The sequence below is a fragment of the Pleurodeles waltl genome, chromosome 3_1, assembly GCF_031143425.1.
Source record: "Pleurodeles waltl isolate 20211129_DDA chromosome 3_1, aPleWal1.hap1.20221129, whole genome shotgun sequence".
NCBI classification, from domain to species: Eukaryota; Metazoa; Chordata; class Amphibia; order Caudata; family Salamandridae; genus Pleurodeles; species Pleurodeles waltl.
The window spans coordinates 1,193,875,174-1,193,893,969 of record NC_090440.1 but is presented as its reverse complement, the minus strand read 5'-3'; positions in this window follow the sequence as shown (position 1 = coordinate 1,193,893,969).

Genomic DNA, 18,796 nt, shown 5'->3' with positions numbered 1-18,796 from the left:
CGGTTTCCGCCATGGTCGTGATTCCATTTTACAGGTTAACGCTTAACCCCAAAACAGTTTGTTTGTATTGCTTATGAGGTATACATCTATGGTCTGCCCTTATGAAAGGATAGGCTATGTCACATGAAGAGTGTATTTCTGGCGCATCACCCACTCTGGGTTGACTCAGTAACAAATCCTGTGTTAATTTTTGACTGTTTTTCTAATTCTTTAAACAGTTCAGGCATATTTACCACATGATTTAACATCCTCATGCTATGGAAAATCATCCCTTGCGCCGCCACATCACACTCATAGGACTGGTTTAAATTAAATTATCTTATCACAACAAGTCGCGGCTAGTAACTCGGCATGGTGGCGGGGTAAGGGGGAGGCCAAACAAATGTATATATATAAAAACAAATTACTTACCTCGTCACAGCGCTTCTCCCACGTCGCCACCGTCACACTCCAGGCACAGGCTCCCAGCCTGCCCTGTGCCAATCATGATGCTGCTCAAAGCAGCGTCATGATTGGCTGTAGTGCCCCAGCTGGGCGCTCCAGCGCAGACTGGGAGCCTGTGGAGGTTCTCTCCAACTCGGAACCACAGTGCCGGGTTGGAGGGAGCCCTTGTGCGAACATATGTTTGACTGGCCCGAGACAGCCGGCCAAACATGCATGCACACTGAGGGGAGTGCTCTGTGCACTTCCCTCCATGCTTGTCACCCCCATGGCCCGCCGCTTTAGAAACAAAACGATAGTAAACAGCGTTTATTGTCGTTTTGTTTCTAAAGGTTGCAGATGCTGCTGGAGGGGGGCGATGCTCCTCCGCCAGCAGCTCCTGCTGCTGCTAGTGGTGGGGGGGGAGGGGGGGCAACGCTCCTCCGCCCTGACAGAGGAGCCGCCCCTGATCACAACTAGATACTAGAAAGTCTTTCTTGGGCTTCCAGCCTTCAAATACTTCACAACCCTCCAGCGTGCCTCATCTGCGGAATGCCATCTCTTCTCACTGTTGTACTGACCATCGCCTTCTGAATGCAAAATGAGGTAACTTCAAAGTGTTATGCCTAAATCTTGGAGCTCTCCATATAATAGGTCCCCTGCTTCTTCACCATCGTATCTCTCTGTATTTTCCCTCCAGAAACCTATGTTTTGCAGTAGCCATCTGTCTGCATCTTACTAACTTGGGCACATACTTAGTAGACACTGATGCCTTTCCGTTCTGGCATCAAAGCAGTGAACTCATTGGCTCCCGAGCTCTAGTGACTCCAGTCTTAAGTCCTTGGAGGAAAAAAAAGTTCCCTTTTCCACATTAGTGCAACCTCCACTTCTCCTTTAGTTATTGGTCAGTGCCAGGGTGCTTGGATGGGGTAGGAGTGCACTTTACACAATTATTGTCAATCATTCATTTCATTCAGTAGAACAATAACTATAGACATGTGCTGGAGCTGCACTATTTGCCACAATTTTTCGAAACATCCTGGAAGGTGGGAAGGTGAAGAAACTCAAGTATCTTTTAAAAGTATTTTGAAGGGCTCGTGAGATGAGGCCAATGCAATTGACCTCGCGTGTTTTATAATGCACTATTTGTTGAAAAAACTAGAAATATAACGATAAATGTCACATGAGAGTAGGCAAACACATTAAGGGGGTCATTACAACCCTGGCGGACGGTGTTAAAGCGGCGGTAAAACCGCAAACAGGCCGGCGGACAAAAAAAGGGAATTATGACCCTGGCGGAAACCGCCAACAAAGACAGCCACTTTAACACACCGCCCGCCACGGCGGTACAGACAAGCAGCACGGCGGTCACCGGCAACAGACAGGCGGAAGAAAATGTACCGCCCATAGTATCAGAACACACCAATCCGCCACCTTTTCCGGGGCGGATTTACCGCGGATAAAAACACGGCAGAAACAGCTTTTGCTATGGGAAAACGCTCACCTGAACACACTCCACAAGGAACGACGACTCCATGGAGCCGGAACTCCAAATACTACCTGCCCTTGTCTTTCTGCTCCTCTACGACCAACAGCGACGTAGGCGTCGAAGATACCGGTGAGTACTGCACCTACGACATGGGGAAGGGGGGAGGCAAAAGTTAGGGGGACACCCACCAAACACCCCCACCCTCGCATATCACAACATACACAACATACACACCAATGCAGTCAAAAATATCACATGAACAATCCACAATCCCCCCGGAAGAATGCAAAGACAAAGCGAATTGCGGTCAAACTTTGTAATGTGCCAATAAACATACAAAAATATACTGATATATATCTCGAAATCTGTCATAATTATACATACAATACAAGAAGTAGTGCAGATATGTACACAACAATGTCCGTGCACCAACAGTCCAAAAATGCATGGGCGAGGCCCACAATAGATACCTGACCAAAATCCGAGAGAAAACTGCCGGGGCATCAGATAGAAACACTACAGGCACCTCAGGGGGAAGAAAGGGGGGGGCACCTCAGCCACATGAATGCAAAGCCAGATCCATGACGGGGCTCCATGCCCATTGATATATACTGGGGAGTGCAAAGCCACAGTCTCTCAAGTCTCTACAGTGGGTGGCTTGCCCACTGTGCCATCCTGGGGAGTGCAAAGCCACAGTCTCTCAAGTCTCTACAGTGGGTGGCTTGCCCACTGTGCCATCCTGGGGAGTGCAAAGCCACAGTCTCGCAAGTCTCTACAGTGGGTGGGTTGCCCACTGTGCCATCCTGGGGAGTGCAAAGCCACAGTCTCTCAAGTAGATGCAGTTCTCTACTGGTACTGGGTGGGACTGGTGCCCAGACTGGATGAATCTCCCCGTGAAAGTTCCTGTCCTGTCACTGTCCCAGCTGCACATGGGATTAGGATGCCTGATGTGGCGGCCTATTCATACCTACACGGTCTTTGCTATGTTCAGCGGTGCTTTGCCATGGCGGTCTTTGCCCTGTTCAGCGGTGCTTTGCCATGGCGGTCTTTGCTATGTTCAGCAGTGCTTTGCCATGGCGGTCTTTGCCCTGTTCAGCGGTGCTTTGCCATGGCGGTCTTTGCCCTGTTCAGCGGTGCTTTGCCATGGCGGTCTTTGCCCTGTTCAGCGGTGCTTTGCCATGGCGGTCCAGGACTGTTCAGCAGTGCTTTGACATGGCGGTTCAGGACTGTTCATCAGTGCTTTGACATGGCGGTTCAGGACTGTTCATCAGTGCTTTGACATGTCGGTTCTGATACTGACATTGGTGTGTGGCATGACGATCTCCACACTGGACATTGGTGTGTGGCATGACGATCTCCACACTGGACATTGGTGTGTGGCATGACGTTCCATCATTGCCCAGCGGGGCTGTGGCATCCTGGCCCCTCCTGGACTGTGACTCCGGCGGTGGTCTCTGGACCAGTGACGATACTTGGGCCCTCCTTGGCTGTGACTCCGGCGGTGGTCTCCTGACCAGTAACGATACTTGGGCCCTCCTGGGCTGTGACTATGGCGGTGGTCTCCTGACCAGTGACGATACTTGGGCACTCCTGGGCTGTGACTCCGGCAGTGGTCTCCTGACCAGTGACGATACTTGGGCCCTCCTGGGCTGTGACTCCGGCGGTGGTCTCCTGACCAGTGACGATTCTTGGGCCCTCCTGGGCTGTGACTCCGGCGGTGGTCTCCTGACCAGTGACGATACTTGGGCCCTCCTGGGCTGTGACTCCGGCGGTGGTCTCCTGACCAGTAACGATACTTGGGCCCTTCTGACCAGTGACTCCGGCGGTGGTCTCCTGACCAGTGACGATACTTGGGCCCTCCTGGGCTGTGACTCTGGCGGTGGTCTCCTGACCAGTAACGACGGTGCTGGCGGTTGTGTCTGGACCGCCGGAAATGATGGCGCACTTCTCCGCCGTGACACTCACAACAGGCTGGGGAGACTTCCTCTGGACCTTCCCCACCTTTTTTGGAGTTACAGCTGACTCACCAATCGCATTCAATCCCATTTCAGTTGTAGTCCCACCAGGAGTCTTGACACGGTCCCGTCGTCCACTCTCCAATTTCGGAGACTTTACAGGGGGTGGGCTGACAGTGCCTTGGCTCCGGGTCCTACTGCCTGCCATGGTGGACGGTGCACTCCAAAAACCTGGAACACGCACCACTGGTACTGGAGGCTTTTTGGCTGAGGCGCTACGACGGGACTGATGAATTGGAGGGGGGTGGGGGCAAAAAGGTCAATTTGACATAGGGACAGTTTCTGACGGACACTGGGATGGGTAGTTGGAGGGGGTCTGGGAGTGGAGGAAGAGGAGGTGGTTGTAGGAGGTGTCACTTTAGGTGTTTTGGGTGCAGGTGCAGGTACTGGAGGCTGTCGTGATGGGGATGGATGTTGGGTGAGTAATTGCCGGCGTTTGTGTACTTTGGGAGGGGGCATCACAGACACACTGGGAGAGGACACAGGGGACGTGTAAATGGCAGTGGGGGTGGTGAGTGCAGGTGAGCGGCTTGTGGTGCTGGGTGTCTGGTGCGAGTCCTAGTGCCTGTAGATGTGGTGCATGCAGGTGTGTGTGGAGACAAGACTGGGAGGGAGGAGGGAGAAGAGGAGGAGGGGGACATAGTGGAGACAGTGGATGTTGCTGTGTCTGTCTGGGTGTGATGCTTGTGTGAGTGCCTGTGGTGTGTGTGGTGCCTATGTTTGCTTGAGCTACTTTTGGGTGTTGACTTGTGTGCATGCTGGTCTGTAGGTGTGCTTGGGATGGGCTGGGGTACAGGGGATTGGGTCTGGGTGGAGGAAGTTGGAGGGGGGAGGCTTGACACAGGGACAATGGCTGCCATCAGTGCTGAGGCCAGAGATTGCAGGGTTCGCTGAAGGACAGCCTGACCAGAATGAATGCCCTCCAGGAATGCATTACCGTGTTGCAACTCTCGTTCTACACCCTGGATGGCATTCACAATGGTAGACTGCCCAACAGTGAGTGACCTGAGGAGGTCAATGGCCTCCTCACTGATGGCAGCAGGGGTGACTGGGGCAGGGCCTGAGGTGCCTGGGGCGAAGGTGATGCCCACCCTCCTGGGTGAGCGGGCATGGGGCGAACGCTGAGGGGCTGCTGGGAGGACGGTGCTGGTAGGGGAGGTGGCGGCTGTACCTGTAGAAGTGGGGCGCACAGATGGTGCCGCCACCACAGGGGAGCTCATATCGGCGGACGAGTCCGTGTCGCTGGTTGGTGATCCTGTGGCCGACGTGAAGCTCCCCTCGCCCTCCGTCCCACTGGTGCATTCAGAGTCTGTGGTGTGGCCCTCCATGGCCATGTGGGATGCAGCTCCCTCGTGCTTCGGTGCCACTGTACCTCCGCCTGATGATGCTGATGTACAAAAGGACAGGGAGAGCAAGAAAAGGGGGGGAGACAGAAGAAAGAGAGTTTTAGTGCATGGCATACCACTACCGTTGGCGGACAAGACAGACGCAGCAGCCCCATGCATTACGCCGTGCTCCTGGCCTCTGTACATGCAATTTCTGGGATATGGCCTACATGGCAATGGTAAAAATATGCGCACATGGATGGCAAAGGGGCAACTATACATCAACTTGCCACTGTTCTGAGCTGGGTTAGAGTGCCACATGGCCTACATTACGGAGGGGGCTTGCCTACCTAACTCGCCCTGGCCTAGGGACACCCACAGCCCACCTCCCCCACCCAGACACCTCCACTGCACGCAAAGTCCACAGAATGAGGTTGTACTCACCACCTCGTGTCTTCTGTGATGTCCTTAAGCGCCCATCCAACTCCAGGTAGGCCACCGACAGGATCCGGAACATCAGGGGGGTCATGGTGCGACGGGCACCCCTCCCACGTTGGGAGGCCATCCCCATCTGAGCCTCCGCCATCTTCTTGCTGCAACGGCGAATGTCCTCCCATCTCTTCCGGCAGTGGGTGCCCCGTCTCTGGTGGGCACCCAGGATCCGGACTTCCTTGGCGATGGCACGCCAAATATCCCTCTTCTGGTGGGCGCTGACCTACATGACATGCACAAGGAAAGAGGAACAGACATTACCAACTGCACCGTCAATGTGAGTGGCCCCCTCCCTACTCTGGCCATGTGGCCCATTCATTCCCATGCATTTATGTTCTATGAACTCTGCACCCCTCTCTCTTCCAACCAGCCCTCTCCACCCAGGCATAGCCCATCCAACGTGCTCCCTGTGTACTGACCTGTTGGTCTGGAGGACCGTAGAGTAGCATGTACTGGGGGAGGACCCCATCCACAAGTTTCTCCAACTCCTGTGCTGTAAAGGCAGGGGCCCTTTCCCCAGACGCAGCAGCCATCGTCGCTTCCAGACCGAGGTCACAGCAGCACTAGCAGTGTAGGTCCTCTCCTGTTGAAGGTCAGGTATCTAGTGATTGAAGAGATAGAAAATGGCAGTGACGTCCGCGGCGGTGAAGTCTGCGGCGGGGCGCATCATCCCCACCGGCGCACCTGTTCATTGGCTCCTGGGACCCATAGGGTCCAATGTTAACCAATGCAGCATTGCGCCGCGCTCTACGACCGCCTACCGCAACGGTGTCCAATGCCAGCGCAGTTACCCCACAATTCCATTGTCCCATTTTAGAGGTCAGGCAGCCGCCATTTCAGGGGCCCACATGGCTTCTTTTACTACTGCGTCACACATAGCTAGGCCTATAATCAACACACATACAGGAAGGGGTTTTGTGAGTGGTGTAGTCTTGTGTGTAACTGTGGGTACATACCTGGAGGAATAGTGACTGGTTCTTCGCTGTTGTCCTTCTTAGGCACCGTCAGCTGGGACATATGAGAAGATGGCGGAATCCTCCGGTGTACCGACCACTGGTGGACCTGTTGACAATGGAAGAAAGACATTTGATCGTGACCTACCGGTTTGACCGTGCCACAATCCAGGAACTATGTACCCAGTTGGAGCCAGACCTGATGTCACCAATCTGCCATCCGACTGGAATCCCCCCTGACGTGCAGGTGCTGTCAGTGCTTCATTTCCTTGCAAGTGGGTCATTTCAGACTACTGTGGCCATGGCATCAGGGATGTCCCAGCCTATGTTTTCCAACGTCTTGTCCAGAGTGTTGGCTGCCCTGCTGAAACACGTTGTCGCGTGGGCTCTCATTATACTAAATGAGACTACTGGATTTCTAGGCAGCAGGATCATTCACGGTGTGGGGGACTGAGTCTGGCCCACGTGGAAGGAACTCTGTCACCATAAATCTGTTTTTTGCTCTGGCTAACTAGCAGTGCCTCATTTCTCCCAAAGGGAAGAGATGATTGGGCAGCCGAGCGCATGACATCTTTGGAACTTCTCAGGGAAGTCGTGGTCACTCAGATCCAAACCAACTCTCTCATTTACAGTATGATCTCATATACAAATGACAAAGGCAGTATACGTTTTATATAATGTTTTAATAAAACGACTGCATTTTAGACATTAAGGCGTGAGCCGCAATAACCAGAACCATACAACACAGTAGGATTGAAATAGTCACCAGGAGAGTAAAACATAAGAATAACGCTATCATGGTGTTTAGCAGTTTCTACTCTCCCTCTGCTAGTTCTATTTCGAGCACAGCATGTTAAGCTTCTAACTTGCCTTTTTGAATCCCTCAGGAGACATAAACCCTCATACCTGAGCAAAGGCCTGTGATCTGGTTCAGCATCTGCAACGAGGCAGTCAACGTCTAGTTGTGGTTCCCTGGTCGGAATCTCCCTCTTGCGTGTATTAGGACAAGGAAGTGTTTTTATAACTAACATGTCAGCGTGATCACAAAATGTCCCTACGCAGGAATGCCAAAGACTAAACTCCTACCACGTCTATCGGCAATGTACCAGACTGTATCCTTGACTGAAGCACAGAGTGAACAAGAATGTATTATGGAGAACTCCAGTGCTGAAGTAGGCTAAACAGTGTGATATGAAATATAAAACAAGACCGTAGAACTGGCTATTTGAAAAATAACAGTACAAAGCCGAATAAAAAGAATTTAGAGCAAAGTGCACGGAGGCTTTAAGCTGCGAGCAAAGGAATAAAATACATCCAGGGCAAAATGCACAAAGGCCTAAAGCCTGAAGCTAATGCGCAAAGGATACGTAAAACTGACCACACTACACCCTCCCCTTGTCGGTAGCAAGTGGTTCTAAGATAATAAAAATATGCCCCAGATATAAACAAAACATAAAAAGATACATTTCGACAAGGTCAGAGGACAATAAAGTCATAAATTTGGGAAGCATGTGACGATAAGGCCAAATCCAAAATAATGTCAATTTTGTCTTCAATGAGAGAAAAAGAAAAAAAATCCAATTGTCAGACAGAAGCAATAGAAAGCAGGAGTTCCTCCACTTCGATATATGTCAATATTGGAAGTTCCACGCCAAAAAGTACCATGGAGCAGGTGTGTTCCAAAGCCCCAAAACCATTCAGGGCGGCACCCCATGCAGGGCCTATGAATGAGACAATACCATCTTCCTCCAGGAAGGGAATCTCATAAACTGCCTCACGAAGCAAACGCAACCGTAGTGCACAAGTCTGGGAATGAGCCCTAATCGGGAACATCAACAGATCAGCATCGACCACTGGAGGGTGCTGCAGTGAAAGACAGAAAGCCAGTGCATGTTCAAACGAGCACCAGAGGCACCGAAACACGGGTTGCACACAATCCAAAACCGGACGGAATGTCAGAGACCAGTCACACTCCAAATGACCCAGGAGTGTTGCTCCAAAATGCTGCATCATGCGTTCACGACACAGCTGCGCCGACGGGAGCGCCAACATGGGATCTCGTCATGGTGGGACAGCCATTGCAGAAGAACAGCAGCAAAAGCAAGACTCCAGACAATAAAGCCAAAGTAATCGGGAAACCCCCAAAAACGCTTCCGAAAATAGAGTGTATAGCCAAAGGTATTAAACCGAATATGGAAGAGAAGGTGTGAGCAAAACCAACACCAACGGCTTAGAAAAAATGTGCAATTCCAGTAGTGCTGGATGCATTAAATATACGTCCCACAAGTTCACCAAAGTGACTCGGAAAGTTAGTATTCAAAAGGGACTGTATTTCCGCCGATGACCTTGCCACCTGAAGTGCGTAGGTCTCGCTAGCAGATGTAAGGGCCACATGCTTTTGAAACAATAGAGCCTTTAATCGACTCAACTTGTCGAAATTTACCTTGGAAGTAGCAATATGAGGCCAGATGTCTGCTACCTCCCTAATTTGAGTGGGGGGAAACAACACATTCCCGCAGCACGTAACGGCCTTGGTGACAACCACAACGTAAACTATTCCGGCACGCATGCCACAACAGTGTTCGCTGTTAAGAAGAATGTAACCACCGTTAGAAAGCACCTGGAAAGTGTTTTTAATAACTGGGACTGGAGCTCCCTTCAGATAACAAGCTAAGTTAGCAATCGAAGCATTACACGCCCCGTGCAAGGACAGCTGTTTACAAACCATGAAATGGCTGACAGAAGCTTCGCATTCGCTACCACTAAGAAAAACCTCCCTCAAACCATTAATACATTTGTATAGAAAGGGAAGCTCCCACACCTCGTGTATATAACTGTCTCCCAACCGTTCGTATCTACCCACCGGAATGTGCTTCAAACAAGAAGTAAATTGCAGAGTGGAGATAGGCAGATTAATAACCCCATGAATCAACCACTCAGCTGACGGAATCTCAGCAACCGTAAAAGGCAGTTTCTCCAATTTTTCAATATTTAACATAACATACATCGCTTGCTTTTTAGCCATCAGCTGTTGTTGACGAGTCAAATTAAAGGAAACAAATATCTCCCTGGCACGAATGTGCTGCCACGGGACGCGACCTTCCTTCAAGGTCTGTAGAGTCCAACCCCGCTGCATGATGGACCGCGTCTGACTCTGCCCATGATATAAAGAAGACATGTCTGATTTAATAATGTCTGTAGCAGAGGAAACGATGTTGTCAATTGTGTAAACACGGTCTGAAAGGGTATGTATCCCATTATCCACAACAGACAAAGCCTGTATCAGGTTTTCCTGATCAATTTGTCTCAACTGGGCCGCTGCCTCTTGTTGTGAAAGCTTCCAAATCTCATTATATACTTCATATAAAAAACGTTTCTTCCGAGGCATCTTTGGTCCTGACAAAAAATCTTGTAAGTCAGTATCATTAGACAGCAACGTGAGATGTGATTTAACTGCATCCAGTGTGGATGATTTTAACCATTGCTGACAAAGCTTTTCCACGCTGTATGTAGTTATGATATCAGCATGTTCTGGCGATATATAGCGAGGGTCTGCCCTACTAGTCCTGAACCCCCCTGAAGAGGTGACAAAACGTTGATGACACTTATTAGTGTCTACAGGCCATAATACCCACCCGCCCGGATGTATCAATGAAGTGATAAGCGTACCATTCTGGACCCAGTGTGTAAAGTCATTAAACGTGGCATTAACATACCGCTGCCAATTGTTCAATTTGGAAGGGACAGGTATATCAGGCATATTCAACTCTCCAATCTTTGCTAAGCCCAAACAGCTAGTCTGTTGTACTGTGTCATTGAGGAAAATCATCTGCACAGGGATAATACATGCCCTAAATAATGTGTCCCTGCCTTGCATTTGCCAGTTTTTAGTTCCCCAGACACTTTTTAAATCAACAGGCTTAAACCAATATTCATACCCCTCAACCAAAAGTTTAGATACAAACAAATGCGAATACAGTAATTTAGCATCGGTCAATAACATTTGCTTAGTAGCATAGGGAGTAACTTTAAAATAGTAAGACTTAGCATTTTGTTGATTAAGCCCAGAAAAATATGCAAATTTATCATAATACGTTTTAGAACTCCCCTGTGGAGGAGACGGGCAATGTTCCCATTGCACATATTCAAATATCGATTTAGGGCTACTCGCTTTATGAATAAAGTGGTGTCCATAATAATTGTAGCAAAACATGTCACCATGATTATCTCTAAATAGGTAAGCATCTTCATCGTCATAGACAGTATAATATTGCATTTCTGTCAGCATAGAATCTACTGTCTTCACATCCCAATCATCAGAAACAATGCCTGGTATAACAATATCATTCATTGATAAATTGAGAACATACGGTATTTGAATCAATTCAGTGGGACCATATATATCAAACATTACTTTATCCCACACAATCCCATCAGGAATCGATATTGCAGAAATGTTCACATTGGACAAGTCTCTTCGAACCATATGAGATGAAAAACGTGGTTTCAACACTGTCTCCACGTGCTCAATGTCAGATCGTTCAGGAAGAAAATGACCATGTATTACTAAAAAAAAAGTAACCTCAAATCCCAACCACAAAAAAATTGTCATTACAGCCATAAAAAGCCACAAATAGTTCCAAGGAAAAACTAAATATGTGTGTTTAAGCCAACACAGCAGCTTACGTGGACCTCGGATTGAAGATATTGAGGACGAGGAGTCTGACACAGCATCATCAGTGTCGTTGAAGCAGCCAGAGGCAGTTCTTGCGAAAGGTGCAACCGTGAACAAAGAAGCAGTTGGCGGCTCTCGCCTTGGCACGCTATAAACCACATGTTCAGAAATATCAGTAGAATGGACAGCAACTTGATCAAAAGATTCCGAATTGATTGTCGTCTGTGGAACAATCGCAAGATCAGCTTCCACCCTCCCCAAGCTCGGAGAGGAAACAGCATCGGTGCAAATTACCTGCAGCGGGACTTCTTCCCCAGTAGTGAGAGGGATTCCGAAACTACTGGGTGTCCCTCTTGGTCTGCTGTGCAGAATCGGCCACATGTTGTAACTTGACATTATCAATGGAAACAAAGCGATTTCCTTTGGCCCCGTGCAGCGGCGGTAAAATTACAGTTCTCGTGCCGCTTACCCCTAACACAGGGACTAGTGCTCGATAAGAAGGACCAAATTCTTTCTTTACTGCAACCTTTTCACGCACTAGATCCCCAATCCTAGGTATCCAACCAGTAGGCGTTACTGGCTCATCCTTAATTCCTGTGGAGGCAGCACTTGCAGAAGAGTTATCTTCACGGAATTGTTGTAAATCCTGCAAAAGAGTGACACGATCATTTATGTCAAAGGGCGTATCTGCCGCCTCCACACCAGGACCATCTAGATCAGGAACATACATTCGTGTTCCAAACAGGCACTCATATGAAGTATGACCCCCCAGGGACCTTCTAGGCAAGTTATTAAGTGCTCTCTGTACTCCATACAGGTGGGCTAGCCAACTACGACCTGTACCTATAACTCTGGTCGTTAAGGATTGCTTTAAATCACGATTTAAACGCTCCACGACAGAATTTCCCTCGGGATGAAATGGAGACGAGAATTGGAGTTGGACCCCCAACGAAGCCATGGTGTCCCTGAATGCCTTAGAGGCAAAAGCAGGGCCCTGGTCTGAATGAAAAGCCGCAACTGCAAACGTATCGACAAAGATGCGCAAATCTTTAATAACAGTCCGAGCGTCAGCCGAGCGCTGTGGCCAGACCCACACAAATCTGGAGCACGAATCTACAGCAACCAATATATATTTGTATGCACTATCTGGCGTCAGCGGACCACAATGATCCAAGTACACACACTGTAAAGGTTTATTTGAAATCAGAAGGGGCGTCTGCTGCGGGCGTCTAGCCGTCGAAGCTTTAATTTGTTGACAGACGTCACAACAAAGGACATACTGTCTCCTTATAGAGACCAGGCCACCAGTAACGAGCCTGTAAAAGTGAAATCGTGGCAGCCACACCAGCATGTGCAGATGCCGCCCCTTCATGTGCTGCAGAAATTAATCGAGGTCTCTCAATTTTATTGGGCATTTCACGTACACCAATGCCTGGAATTTTAACAACAGCATTTAGCATACTACCCAAGCATTAACTATATTTAGAAGAGAATCCTTTAGGAAATGGCGTGCCATCAGCCGTAGCTTTTATGGCAGCCGAAATCTCTGTGTCTGGTTTGGAACTCGAACGAGTCACTGCGGCCACAGTGGCAACCGCCACTGCCGACTTCGCGGCTTCATCAGCCAAAGTATTTCCAGCAACGTGTATTCCAACGCGCTGGTGTCCAAGTGTATGTACAACATGGACTTTAGGAAGCGTTTCTTTCAGATCCGCAACCTTACCCCACAGCAATTTGTGTTTAATGGTGTTGCCTTTAGAATCTCTGAACCCATTCAACCTCTAATAGTGTAGATATTCATTGAAAGACTGAACACAGTAGTAGGAGTCACAGACCAGCAAGGTTAAAGTCGCCGGATCCGCGTGTTCCAATGCTAACAATAGAGCTTTGAGCTCAGCCAGCTGTGCCGTACAATCTCCCAAGGTTTGTGTATAAGTAAGTCGGGGGCAGAACACTTCCCCCTCCATAGTGCCGCTCACCACCGCACATGCAGCAGAATACTGTTGTTTAGTCCCAACCGCTGGTTGCGCAGAGCCATTGGTATGCATGACCACTTGATATTGGTCAGTAGGCAATGTGCCAGCGGGAACTGGTTACTCCATTTCATATTGAAGAAATTCTTGAGTCTGCAGCTTAGGGTCAAATATGTAATCTACATCAGTGGCTGTCAAAGACGTAGCCCATTGTATCCATCGCGGGTGTAAAGCTTTCGAATTAGGAACACTCGCTTTTGTAACAGCTTCTAAGGCTGGAATTGGGGAAACGACAATGATGCATTGGCCCTGGGCAAGAGGTCGTTCTTTAATAACAGCCATCTGTACTGCAGTGAGAATTTTCTCTGTTTGTGCAAAACGTTGTTCTGCAGCCGAATACAAGTGAGACTTGTATGCTATCGGGACTGTCTCACCCTCATTAAAGGTGACATAAGTAAATCCAAAGGGACCAGGTATAACCCTGATGACCAGATGTGTTTTATTGTCCTGTGTGTGTAAATGCTTTACCGCTGAGAGATCAGTTTGCAAATCTCGAAGAATATGTGTATGCTCAATCGTCCAAAATCTACTAGAAAAATTCGGGCGAATCAACTCGTATAAGGGTTTGATACGTGTAGCATAATCAGGAATGTAAGTTCTGCCAAAATTCAGAAACCCCAACAATGACTGGAGTTTCCGAACCGTATTAGGAGGCTGCAATTGTGCACATTTCTCCAGAAAATGTGGCGCTAAGCTCTTGCCCTCATTCGACAACTCATATCCCAGGAAAATGACACTGAGGAAGGCAATCTTTGACTTCTTAAAATTAAACTTATATCCAATTCCAGCAAACCCCACAACAATGCGTGCTACACGCTTTAGATGTTGCAGAATCTCATCATCCGTCAAATATATGCCATCAACATATGATAACGCCTCAGGGTCCAACTCGTGCAGAATTTCAGTTACATGAGCCGAAAATAGTCCTGGGCTATTCTTATACCCCTGAGGCAAACGACAAAACTTTTTCTGAGAGCCAAACGCACTGAAACTGGTATAGTCCTGACTTTCGGGCGCTATATTTTGGCAGAAAAATCCATTCGAGATATCTAATGTTGTTTTGTATTTTTTAAGCACACTATTATTCATAAGCGCTGCGCTGTGTGAATTCTGTATTGCATATGTGCGTGTGTGTCCATTTAAGTGTCTGTAATACACCACTATCCTATATGAATGGTCCGGTTTAGCAACTGGAAATAAGGGATTATTCATCGGCGAGACACAGGGTTCTATTACACCCTGGTACTGCAAATGTGTAAGAATTTTCCTAACCGATGCCCTTGCCTCAAATTTGATAGGATACTGCGGCTGCGGCTGAGGTTCGCCCTTTATTGGAATTACATGATAAGGTGAATGTCTATCCCATCCCACATTATTTCTATATAGGGCCTGTGCTAGAGCCCATGATTTACTATAGGACTCCGCCGGTTCTCTCGGAACAAGAGGTGAGAACAAAGGTGTAATAACCTCCTCCCCAACCGGCGGACAGTCGCGAACAAAGTCAGGTGGCCAATCTTGTTCGGCTAACAGAACGTCATATGATTTTACCACATGGTCCCAAAAGATGGCATGTACAATGCGGTCAATGTCCCCTTCTAATTTTAGAGTTACATTATATACTCTATCAGGATCAGAGACTCGCATATCTGCTGTTTCGACTTGTATGAAGTCATCAGTTGCTTTCACCTCCAGATGCTCTAGAAGACTCCGGCGAACTATTGTGACCTCTGCCGCGCTGTCTAACAGTGCTAACGCCCATGTCTTGTTCGTCAAGAGAACTCTCTTCTTGAGTGGCATGTCTAACTGAGACTGCTGCCACCTTCTTTTTTTTAAATTGTTGCTTTTGTTGGACTGGTTTCTCTTCCTGTTTAATAGAAACCTCAGTTGAGTGTTGTGATTCCTGTCTCGGTTTCACGTACTCAGTTCTCCGCTCTGACCGCCCACCTCTCTCACTTCTCTTGTCCGAGGAGTTCTGAAAGGAACGAGATTGGCGTGTATCAGTACATTGATATCTATCAGGCGTCTTCAAATTATCCCTATTCCTGAGATTATACCTATTCTGCGGGGTCTCTGGTTGCGGAGATTGTCCCCCATCCTTCTTAGGTGTTTGCTGTTTCTTTTCCCAGCGCTTTTTAGTACCCTCAGGTTGCTGTTGTTTAGCATTATCTTAATTATTTTTACCCTGTAATTGGGGTTTTTGCGGTCTAGCTCCTAGGCTATCGCGACCAATACTGGAATATGTTTCTGCTATTATTCTCGGGAGTTCCTGCTCCTGATTAATCTGCGGAACTTCCCGAAGACGCATACGCATGGCTAGTGCTACTGCCTCTCCCTTGAGATTACTCAAAATAATAGAAAAAAACGCTGCAAAATTGCCCATCAACTGCATGCCTAAATCTAAGGCGGGGGCAGCCCCATGTTCATCTTGAATTTGTTTAAGCACTTCAGGCAGATTAGCCAAAGTCGGTGTACCGTGCGCTGTAGTGTAGAGCGCGGCAAACACCGTGCCCCATGTATTACAAAGGTCCACTGGAGGAACCATTCCATACGGCAAACACATCGTCAATATTCTATATTTATCCTGGGGTCCCGTATGGGGAAATACTGCTTCCAGCGTATTAATTTTTTGCGCCAGCCAAAATGGAGTCTCCTCCCGTTTAGCCGGTACCTTACCCATAACTGAGTGTACAGTGGCCGGATTGATACCCGGAACCACTGCCTGTGGGTGCGCCGGAGCAGCACGCGCTGCATTAGTATTTAATGCCTGCATTACAAACTGAACCAGTCTTCTGTATGTAGTTGCTAAGTCCATATATAAAATAAGCACGTCAGCCACTGCCAAATTAGCAACCGCAGGATATGGTGTGTAAGTAGCCAATAAAGACCAGGTCGGACCATCATTACTCAGTGGACCTAACCTTACTTGTGCTACTGTGTGTGGGAGGGCGCCATCAAGCCAATTATGGTGTTCTTGATAAGATAATGGTATCTCTAAGTATGTATAAGCCCTGTACTGTCCAGGGACATTCGCAACAGTGTATTCGTGAAAAGTGTTTGAACCCCATCAACTGCTGGAAATACAACCCAAGAATAAAAAAGTTCTGTTCTATAGGCTGCATGGGCGTCCACCACAAAAGTGACCGGACCCCCCTGGACCGTCAGGCCATGTGCTAACAGATGTCCCGTGAGCGGTTGGCGCATATTAAGCGCTACTTGCACCACTACCGGATTCGCCATCTAAAGAAAAACAGCACCTCGGTAGAGAAGGCACACCAATAACGGGGATTTTCCTTTCAAAGTTCAAGCTTGAACAACCGACCACTAAGGAATAGGATGTACCTATCCCGTGGCGGCGGAAATCCTCAGCCCCACGGACGTCTCCGCTTACGGAATCGAGTAGTCAATATATATATGAGACCGAGAGAGTCAGTCGGACCCAAAAATTAGAGCCAGACCAATCGTTGGCGGCGCCATGTCGCGTGGGCTCTCATTATACTAAATGAGACTACTGGATTTCTAGGCAGCAGGATCATTCGCGGTGTGGGGACTGAGTCTGGCCCACGTGGAAGGAACTCTGTCACCCTAAATCCGGTTTTTGCTCCGGCTAACTAGCAGTGCCTCATTTCTCCCAAAGGGAATAGATGATTGGGCAGCCGAGCGGATGACATCTTTGGAACTTCTCAGGGAAGTCATGGTCACTCAGATCAGATCCAAACCAACTCTCTCATTTACAGTATGATCTCATATACAAATGACAAAGGCAGTATACGTTTTATATAATGTTTTAATAAAACGACTGCATTTTAGACATTAAGGCGTGAGCCGCAATAACCAGAACCATACAACACAGTAGGATTGAAATAGTCACCAGGAGAGTAAAACATAAGAATAACGCTATCATGGTGTTTAGCAGTTTCTACTCTCCCTCTGCTAGTTCTATTTCGAGCACAGCATGTTAAGCTTCTAACTTGCCTTTCTGAATCCCTCGGGAGACATAAACCCTCATACCTGAGCAAAGGCCTGTGATCTGGTTCAGCATCTGCAACAAGGCAGTCAGCGTCTAGTTGTGGTTCCCTGGTCGGAATCTCCCTCTTGCGTGTATTAGGACAAGGAAGTGTTTTTATAACTAACATGTCAGCGTGATCACAAAATGTCCCTACGCAGGAATCCCAAAGACTAAACTCCTACCACGTCTATCGGCAATGTACCAGACTGTATCCTTGACTGAAGCACAGAGTGAACAAGAATGTATTATGGAGAACTGCAGTGCTGAAGTAGGCTAAACAGTGTGATATGAAATATAAAAAAAGACCGTAGAACTGGCTATTTGAAAAATAACAGTACAAAGCCGAATAAAAAGCATTTAGAGCAAAGTGCACGGAGGCTCTAAGCTGCGAGCAAAGGAATAAAATACATCCAGGGCAAAATGCACAACGGCCTAAAGCCTGAAGCTAATGCGCAAAGGATACGTAAAACTGACCACACTACAACGTAAGGAGATACATCATTTTCCCTGAGGTGGAGGATTTGCCTACAGTTAAAGGTGACTTCTATGCCCTTGGGCATATCCCCAACGTCATAGGTGCTATTGATGGGACCCATGTAGCTCTGGTCCCCCCCCAGAGGAGTGAACAGGTGTACAGGAACAGGAAGAGTTATCATTCGATGAATGTACAGATGGTCTGTTTGGCAGACCAGTACATCTCGCAAATAAATGCTATGTTCCCTGGCTCTGTGCATGACGCCTACATCCTGCGGAATAGCAGCATCCCTGATATGATGGGTCAACTCCAGAGGCACCATGTATGGCTATTGGGGGTCTCTGGTTACCCCAACCTTTCGTGGCTATTGACCCCAGTGAGGAATCCCAGGACCAGGGCAGAGGAACGGTACAATGAGGCCCATGGGCGGACTAGGAGGGTGATAGAACGCACCTTCGGCATCCTGAAGGCCAGGTTCAGGTGCCTCCATATGACAGGTGGATCCCTATTCTACTCACCGAAGAAGGTGTGTGACATCATCATCGCCTGCTCCATGCTCCATAATTTGGCATTGCAACGCCAGGTGCCTTTTCTGCAGGAGGATGATCCAGATGACGGTGTTGTAGCAGCTAAGGAGCCTGTGGAGCCTGTGGACAGTGATGAGGATGAAGCTGAGGAAGACGAAAACGACAACAGGGAGTCAGTCATACAGCAATATTTCCAGTGAGACACAGGTGAGTACATTTTCAGGTTTAACATTACATTAACTTTCACAACTCTACCTCTATCCTGTACCTACATTTCACTCACTATTTGTTAATTGAGTTGTCCCCTTCCATTTCAGTTTCACAAATGTGGTAACCTATGTGTCAACAGCTTGCACCCTTGAAAGGCTTGTGAAGTGTGACATTGG